Source organism: Juglans microcarpa x Juglans regia, chromosome 5D (genome assembly GCF_004785595.1).
Source record: "Juglans microcarpa x Juglans regia isolate MS1-56 chromosome 5D, Jm3101_v1.0, whole genome shotgun sequence".
Lineage (NCBI taxonomy): Eukaryota > Viridiplantae > Streptophyta > Magnoliopsida > Fagales > Juglandaceae > Juglans > Juglans microcarpa x Juglans regia.
In genome coordinates this window covers 32,615,497-32,625,427 of record NC_054602.1, presented here as the reverse complement: position 1 = coordinate 32,625,427, position 9,931 = coordinate 32,615,497, and the positions used below count along the sequence as shown (strand labels likewise).

At 39.3% G+C, this 9,931-nt stretch overlaps 1 pseudogene; it reads left to right on the top strand.

Moving 5' to 3' along the window:
* Window positions 1-351: 351 nt before the first annotated feature.
* Window positions 352-4,101, top strand: LOC121265595 (annotated as a pseudogene).
* Window positions 4,102-9,931: the final 5,830 nt, after the last annotated feature.

The window sequence follows — 9,931 nt, the reverse complement described above, 5'->3', positions numbered from 1 at the left end:
CACAACCTCAAACACGCAGAATCTATGGACAAAAGCTTTTTCTTTATCTTTTTTTTTTTTTTTTTTTTTAATTCCCTTTATCTTTTTGTTTTTTTTATTTCTTTTAAAACCTTATTTATTTTCAAGAAACATCTTATCTCATCTCATTTTATCATTATAATTTTTTCAAATTCTCACATAAAATAAAATAAACAATTCAATTTTTTTAAATCTTAAAATAAAAATAATATTAAAAAATATATTTTAATAATATTTTATTTAACTTTTTAACTTTAATCACATCTCATTTCATCTCTAAAAATAATAGAGTCCTGTTTCACTTCTTTTTAAAATCTGCTGTGCCTCAGTGCACCCACTGGATGTTTCTGTAACGTCTCGGACCCTCGGCAGTGCCTCACTCCAAGACTTCTTCAAACGCATCTCTCTCTCTCTCTCTCGGAAACCATTCATTCAACTCCTTCAAACTGTCCAACCCTACTCTGTTGTCTTTTCTCTCGGTTTTTTTTTCAGTCTTAACCTGAAATTCTATAATTGAACTTTCAATTCTGTGCACTTTTTTTTTTTGCTACGAACATTAATGGAGTTGAGAAATTCAGGATGGGTCACCTAATCCAAATTCCAATACCTACTTTTTTATATCCCTTAAACAAACAGATGCAAAACCCAAAGTTCCGAAATTTCCGGTGCATTTGACACGGCGTTCTTTTTGTTTCCTCAACCAAAACTTTTTCCGATTCTGGGTGTCTTCCTAATGTCGACCGTGGAAATGTCCCACCACATCGATTTGGAGCAAGGGGGTCACTGTCGCTCCGGCACCGGAAGTGACGTCAGCGCCGACGCTAGTGTCTGCTTCTCGGACGCCGATGAGGGCTCCTGCTATTCCCAGTTCTTTTCCACGAATGGTGGGTCTTACGACGAGTACAGCTTCGCTTGTGTGTACGATCCTGAGATTGGGAACGGCTCGGGCTCTCGGAGGGACTCTTTGTCGTCGGCCTCGGATTGCTCGGTGGAGGTGGAGATTGAGACTGGGGTCCCCGAAGTCAAGGTGCATTTGGCTAAAGCAGAAAGTGATTGCAGGATTTGTCATCTCGGTTTGGAGAGTAATAGCCATGAATCCGGGTTCCTATAGAGTTGGGTTGTTCCTGTAAAGACGATTTGGGTGCAGCCCACAAGAACTGTGCTGAGGCCTGGTTCAAGATTAAGGGAAATAAGTGAGTAAAATATCGTTGCCTTTTTTAGATTGTTGATCTTAGTGGCTTGGTTGAGTGTTAAATTTTGCTCTTTTTCTGGGAATGGCGAGAAGTCTTTGGTGATTCTTCGCATATTGGCCTTTTAGTTTTATTCATAGGACTGTAAATTATGATCATACTCGACTACTCGTAATTTTGTACACTTTGAAACCCTTTCTTGTTTGGGGTTTCCTCTTCGTGAAGGAATGAAAATTGTTCTATACACCATAAGAGAAAATAAATGATAATTAAACAAGGTAGTTTCGTGAAATTTAGTTTTGATTAGTTTACTAAATCATAATTGATGACCCAGTAGCTTAGAGAATGTGGGCTCAAGAGCAAAGTTCTTAAAAGTTAAAGAAGAAACTTTTTTCAAAGATGATGGCGGATTTGTTAAAAGAGTAAAGAACTAAAGCATTCTGAGGTCTGGTGATATGTCCAAGTACAATGTACACCGACGATTCCTTGATACTCTGTGCTTTTTCGAAGTTTAGGAATCTCTCTGGACCTTCTTTCTGATCTTTCAACTTTTATGAAAGTGAAGACTTGACCGCTTAATCGTGAATTCATTTGTCTTGGTGGAAGATTATTGCTTGCCGATGTGGCACTTAAATCTGGTTGCTGATGTACTGTTTCAAAATGTCGTATTCATCCATTGATTCTAATGAAATTCATATAATCACAAGTTAGAGCATCTTAGGAGAGTAGTATTTATATATTCAGTTAGGGTATCTTAGAATACGGTATTGTTTGTATGTTTGTCCTGATCTCTGTTTATATTTGTTAAATCGTTTGTTGTTACTATTTTCTGTCAAAATAAGGTGAAACACTGTATGAATGGCCGAATGCCCTGGCCTTGAGGATTCCGTATATTATATAATCTATACAAAGCAATTCTATACATGAAAATAAATCATTATGCGCCTAATTCTAGCCCTATACATGGAAGTTACAATCTGTCAAATATTAACTAGAGAAATAAGGAAAGAGTTGAATAAGGAAAGAATAATGGGCAGCGTTGCTGTCCATTGACATTTTCATTTGTCATAATGTCTGTAATTGTGTCGCTAATGTTGTTTGCTGACCATCAAGACAATATCCAATGTTTACTCAAAACCATTGTTGAACTCATTGCCAGCAGCCATTAGTAAAATTTTTCATTGACTAAACTGAGCAATTGATTGACTACCCCTGTTCTCTGCATACTGTTTCAATCAGATGGGATTGAATTTATGCATCTAAAATTATTTCATCATTATCCAAATCCAACCCAACTGCACTCTATTGTGGCAGGTTTCTTGTCTTAATAGATAATTGTTGAACTGGCATTACCTGTCTCTCTCTTTCTCCGCTGCAGATGATTGTTTCTAGTCAAAGAACTTGTTATTTGTTTAGGACCAACAGTTTATCATAATTTAATTAATTATGAGCATATACACAAAAAACAATTTTGATTTCCATGATTTGATTGGCATGTGACAGACAGAAATATTTGCTTTAGGCCTTGCGTCTTCCCTGCTTTGATGTCAACTAACAGGAAAAATGTCACGTTTGTATTTTGAATTCTAATTGCAGAAGTCAGAAATAGGTTTTTTTTTTTTTTTTTTTTAATGGTTTTTATAGCACCATCCAAACATGAGTTGTTTTGGCCATTGTTAAATCCGCATCTATTTATATCATGTTTTTATTCAATTTTCCTGTTCCTGTTTCCTGTTTCCTTTTCAGTTTTCAAGTAATACTTTAATCTTTATGTGTCCCAGACCTTGTCAGCTCTGCCCTATGATTTTTTCTTTTCCCCTGATTGGCCTGTTATCTCTTTTAGCTTTTTCAATTCCTGTTCTTGATTGTAAGCTTTCTGGGTATTGCTTTGCACCTTTCTTTTTTCACATGGGAGAGAGAGAAGCTACCCATTATCATACTCGGCAACAGGACGGATGATTTTAATCCTCCTATTCTTCCTGTTGCTCTCCCTCCTTTTCACTGCTTATCTTCATCAAAACTCGAGTTGGTTGAGATTGCATAATTGCACATAAAATGTGCCACAAGTTTTGCACGGTTTTTTCTTTCTTTTTTTTTTTTTTTTTTTTTTTTTTTTTTTTTTTTTTTTTTTTTTTTTTTTTTTTGCGTGAAAAAAACCCTGTATTAAAGCTGTGAATTCTGGGTGTTAGTATTTATTTCTAGTTTACCCCATTTGAACAATGAAAAATTCTATTTACCATCTTTTTAACCATCATATTCTCAAACATTTCTTGATATGACATCAAATGATTGGTAGACAAGTTAAAACATAATAAATGTTTTTCCAATTGTTTAATGCCACATTATAGGATGATGAGTAGCATTACTCTTTGAACAATAATACGAGAACGAATGTTAGCCACTTTTCTAAGACATTTTCATTACTCCTCTACAATACTAATTTCAGTTTGCTTGGTTTTCTTTTAGGACCTGTGAGATATGCCATTCTGTTGCACATAATGTCTTTGGATCAAATGAGATTGCATCAATGGAGAATTCAAGCGAGGCCAACGATGCCACAGCAGCAGCTATAGTTGCAGCAGTGTCCATGGCAGAGACACGAAGCTTCTGGCGCGGCCACCGATTCGTGAATTTCCTGCTTGCTTGCATGGTATTTGCATTTGTCTTATCATGGCTTTTTCACTTCAATGTTCCATCGTAATAAGATTCTGTGAAGGGTCATTGAGGAAAGGGTTCAGTAAAAAAGAACTATACACATTCTGTAAAAGGTCGTGCCAAATTGTAGCTATGATGATGGTAATGGGAGAGTCTCAGTCGTCAAGCCTCCCAACGTTTATAAATATAGAATACAACTTAATCTGCTCTACAATACTCGTAGAGAGTTTGGTTTTCAGTCCTCATTTATTACAACAAATATACAAGGTTTTTGCTTTTCAAGTTTTACAAATAATGTATTTGTTTTTTTTTTCCTGGAACCATACCAGAAGGTTATATTGAACTGCACATTTGTATTGTCCCCCACTCGGTCTTCTTTCGTAGGTTTTTTTTTTTTTTTTTTTTTTTCGTTGAGCCTTCTCCTTTTTGGGTTTTTATTAGTAAAAATTATTCCCCAAAAAAAAAAAAAAAAAAACTTGTATAAATGTATATAATTGTAGTACAAAGACATACCCAGAAATGGATTGAGAGAGCAATATAAGCAATCAAGCGATGAATGGATCTTAGAGGGTTCCTTCCAAGTGCCTCATCTTGCATGTTAGAGGGTTTACAGATTGAATGGATCTTCTTTTAAAAAGGAAAAATATTATGGGTGGTGGTGTATGCATGGCCATTCTTGGTGGATGGAGTTATATTGTAAAGTTGGTTAACAACAGGACCCTAGCCTGCTAATTAGTCACATGAAGTTGATTTTCATTGGGGTTTAAAAAAATTCTTTGGGTTTCATCATCGCATGGGAGGATCAATGTTCCATGTTGTGACTTGTCCAGTGTTGACAAATTCGTTTCTTCGTTCTCCTTTTTCTTTGTACAATGACAAACGAATGGGCAAATAAAAACAAGAAACAACTACATATCTCCATGTGCTTGATTTATGATGAAAAAACAAGCAAGCATTAACACTAACAACAAAATCTCATCCATTGAACTTTCATCGCTAATATCAATTCCTGATGATATTGAGATTAAATCAGCCATCTAAAATATCCCATCCTCTAAAGCTCCTGGTCCTAATGGATTCACTGGTCTTTTCTTTAAATTCTATTGGGATGTGATCAACACTGATTTAATAGAAGCAATCAAAAGCTTCTTTCAACAAGGCAAGATTCTAAAGAAAATAAACCAGACACATTGCACTCATCCCAAAGTCCCAATCCCCACGCTCAGTGCATCACTTCAGACCTATCAACTTACCAAATGTCTTTATAAAATCATTTCAAAAATTTTAGCTAACAGAATTAAAGCTATTCTTCATTCAATCATATCTCCTTTCCAAATAGTCTTTGTTCCTAGCCGCATAATCCAGAAGAATACCATCATTGCTCAAGATCTATTCTCTCTTACGAAAAAGAAAAAAAGACTCCATGGAATGACTCTTTCTTATAGGGGTGTACAAAAATTGCCTAAACCGGCCGGGAACCGATCAGATCGGCCACCTAAGTAAGGAACCGGCCGAAACCGGCAAGGAAACAGTCAGCGAGCGGTAGGAATTTATGAAAACTGATATCGGCTGGTTCGGCGCTAGTTTGAACCCTTGGAAAACCGTTGAACCAGCCGACCCTTTATATATATATTTTTAAATATATATATATATAAAACGGCGCCGTTTCCCTTGGAACTTTAAAAAAAAAAAAAAAAAAACATACGGAACAGCGCCGTTTGGCTTTAAATGGATGCCCCTCTTCTTCTTCTTCCTCGCGTCTTCTTCCTTCCTCCATTTCACCTGCAAATTTCTTTTGCTCTGTCATGGTAAACGTCGACGCATCCCTCCTCCATCACAGAGACGCTGATGGCAAACCGAGGAACCGAATCGCACCGCGTCGAGACTGATAATATCGGTTTTCTCTCTCTCAGTTGACCGGATTCGGCCGGTTATTTCCTCTCATGGTAGGGGTCGGTTTGGCATTGAAACTGCGCCGAACTCATCGGTTTTCAGCCCTACTTTCTTATATATATTTGACACAACCTGGGATTTAGTCTGTAACACTCTGCTCCTTCTCTGTAACGCTAAGCAAATTTTGATGACGAAATTTATTATAAGGAGGGGAGGATGTAACGGTCTGCTCCTTTCAAGTAATTTTGAGTCTTGTCTTGCGTGCCAAACTCCAAAAATGTGTTTTGAATGTTAGCAGTTGATTCTTAGAGTATGCCTAGAGTTTTAAAGCCCTCAAATATTTTAAATGTCCTGAAAATATTTATATGGGGTATTTTTAGTATTATTGGACCAAACTTGATTTTAAATAAGACAATTATAATATTTTTGAAGAGCTCTAAAAATATTATAATTGTGAAAAATCATTTTATCTAAATGATTTTAGTTATTTAAAATACTATGAGATTTAAATTATGTTGAAAACTCTATTTAATTAGATGGTTTTATTCTCTTGAAAGTAATTAGCAAAACTTCATCATTTTATTAATGATAAAGGAATATTATTTTATAAACTAAAGTTAAATTTAAATAATATTCTATCTTAATTCCTCTCAATGCTTTTAGTTAAGTTAAATTTACGCATTTTCAAATCAGTATTTAAAGCTCACCGTTAGATCGTTTTGAAAACCCCAAGGTAAATGGTTGGGATTAAAACCCAAACCCCTCTTTTTTTCCTCTCACTTTTCCCTTTCCCTCTCTCTCCTCCCTTAGCTCATGCACCTGATGGCCTCTCCTTACCCACACGGCTTCTCCTCCAAGAAACCCCACCTAGAGCCGTTGTACACCACCAGCGACATCACCGGCCACCACGGCAACTCCCCATGATGCTGGCGAGTTCCATCCCACCAAACCTAGCCCCCACGCACAACTCCTTCTCTCCTTCCCGAAATGGCTCTCTCCACGGGTTATTCACCCATTTGGCCACCATGTGTCGTCGCAGCTCAGCCCATCCACCACCACCAAGCCCCACGACCTCCTAACAACCCCCACCGTCGAACCCAGCCGCTGTAGCTCTTCCCTAGACCACGCATGCAGCTTTTCCACACGCATGTGTTTCTCCCCGTACCACCGCCGTTAGCCACCCCCACGCCACCGCACCACCACCATCAGACTCCTCTCTCACTGGCAACCTTCACATAGCCTCCCCATGCCCAGCCAAGCCACCTAACCTCCACATGCACCCTCACTCTCTCGGATGCACTATACACGGCTAGATGTCGTCATGCTCTGCCCCTCACCGCCACCACGAGGCCACCATGAGTCTCACCATGGCCACCACTTCAAACCCACATGCCCAAACAGCCTCAACCACCATGAACAGCCACTGTATGTATCTAGCTGCCACTGTACACGATTTTAGTTGCCACCCATGAACTCCCACCATGTAGGCCTCCCTCACACAACCTAGATCCACCCGCTAGAACCCTAGATTCAGTCTCCGAGGTAGTCTCGTTGTGAGGTCACGACATTGGTCACAACGGAATGGTCATCCCCCAAACCAGTGGCTTTTTACCATGCTGGGTAACGAGCAATGCACGGGTTATCCCGACGATGGTATAACTCTCTTTCCCTTATCCTCGTTATTATGTTAGTTGGTTGGCTAGGTTGTGGACTGTGCTGTTAGTATTTATGGAGTTCGTTGTGTAGTGTGGTGATGTGATGTGTTGTGTACGTGAAGTGTTGGACATAGTTGGGAAGTGTGTTGTGTAGTCGTGTTGTGGACTGTGCTATGAAGTGTGGTTGTGAGGTATGTGGCGTAGTGGTGATGTAGCGTGGTGTAATGTGAAGAGGGTACACGTAACGTGTACTCTCGTGGCGTAGCGTGGAATAAGGAGAGTATACATGGAGTGTACTCTCCGACGTAATGTGATGTGAAAAGAGTATACGCAGAGTGTACTCTCGTGGCGTAGCGTGGAATAAGGAAAGTATACATGAAATGTACTCTCTTGTCATAGTGTGATGTGAAGAGAGTACATGCGGAATGTACTCTTGTGGCGTAGCATGGAATAAAGAGAGTATACGTGAAGTGTACTCTCCTGGCGTAGTGTCAGGTGAATTGAGTACACGCGGAGTGTACTCTCGTGGCGTAGCGTGGAATAAGGAGAATATACGTGAAATATATCCTCTTAGCATAACGTGGAGTGGAAAGAGTACACGTGGAGCACACTCTGTGTGGGCGTAGTGTAATGTAAAAGAAGTACACGTGGAGTGTACTCCATGTGAAGGAGTGATGCACCATACAGCATGCGTCGTAGTAGTGCATGATGTAGTGTGATGTAAAAGGAGTACACGTGGCGTAGTGTAGTGTGAAGGGAGTACACGTGAAGTGTACTCCATGGGGTGAAGCGATACACCGTGTGGCGTGTTGCGAAGATAAGGATGGTTGCGTAGTTGAGGAGCGTAGAGCGTGATGAATAGTATCGAGAACTGTGGAACAGTATCCTGAACTAGTTATGATGTAACCAGTAGTCCCAGTGACTGGTGTTACTGTGTAATCGTGTTACGTCTGGGATTACATGTGAAGCCTGTGGAACATTGTCCCAAAATAGTTGTGATGTGACCAATAGTCCCAGCAACGGGTGTCACTGTGTAGCAATGTTATGGTTGTTGTACGTGTGAAGTGACAGAATGGTGTAAGAGTGACGTAGTGGGAACGTGACGGGATGTTACGATGTAGCAAGAGTATGTGAGAACTCATACTTGTGATGAGTGAGGAGTTGGCATAGAAGTGACGTAATAGGATGTCAAGTGGCGTGACAAGGTCACGGTGTAGCTTGAGAGTAGTTTCAAGCTATGTGACATGACGTAAGGTGTAGTTGTGAATAGAGTTTTGTTGTGTTAAGTGTTGGGATGAACTTGTAACTGGACGAGAAGTAGGAAGGGTCTTGCCAACCAAGTAAGGGAAAGTTGGTATCAGAGTATGGAGGTTATTTATACAAGTAGATGTTAGTGGATTATATGTTGCTCTTAAGTGTTAAAAGGGAGTAGGGTACATGTGTATTTGGTTAGACGCGTGTGTGCAGGACGGATTTACCATATGTAATGAGTAATCTTTCCTAAGACGAGATACACGATGTTTAAACCTCAAACTTGGCTTAGAGTCGTGCGATATGCATGGATGAGGAAGATGACAATGACGAAGAAGCATAGCTCAAACGTAGGAAGCAACGTGTGTATTGCCTAGGATTGGGATGCATGACTTAATCGGTTTGAGTCATGCATCGAGATGAGGTTAATAAGAAGAATAAGATGAAGGTCTTAGTGTTTTAACCCTAAGGTGAATCATGGGATTCACTCTAGTGGATAAGCACTTAAAGTGGAACGTTGAGTTCTGAAAAAGTAGTGACCGTAAGTGGATCCACGAATGTTTTAACATAGTAAGGGACACGTAAGGTTTGGGATGTAGCCTTTTTAAAAATGAAAACGTGAGGCTTGTGCCTCATGCTTTTAAGAACCAATGCTTTAAGCGATGCGAAGAAAGCGTTTTAAAATGTTCCTATGAACTATATGCTTTATGGATTGATGGTTCCAATGATGTCTCAATGTTTAAGTTTGTGCTCATGCTTTTTAATGATGTTTTCCATAAATGAACTGTCTAATGAAAGAACGGAAGAAATGACTGAATGAATGAATGCTATGATGTATGAAAACACGTAATGGCCATGATGAACGAACGAACGCATGAGGGTACCAATGAATGGGTAGATTGTCATGCCGGGTAAGTAGTGTTGTTAGTGCACCCAATACTGCCCTCAAACTGATGGATTCCTAACCCGCAGCTACTGGCAGAATCATGGTCCAAAGGTAGATCTGCTAACCCTAGCACATGGGGCATAATAGTGTGTAACGGTCGATGGAAAGTGATAAGAGAATGCACAAGTCTTCGAACTCTTTAAGAAATGAAGGTACTGGTGGGAGAAATATTTTACGAAAAGAAAACCGTCCCTTTTAATAAAATCCCCGCCTAGTGACGTTTTCAAAACGAATGTATGCTTCTTGTCTTTTATGTATGTACGTATGAGTGATGAATGCATAATTGAAATCCTATGCTGCTATATCTTTACAGTAGAAGTAAT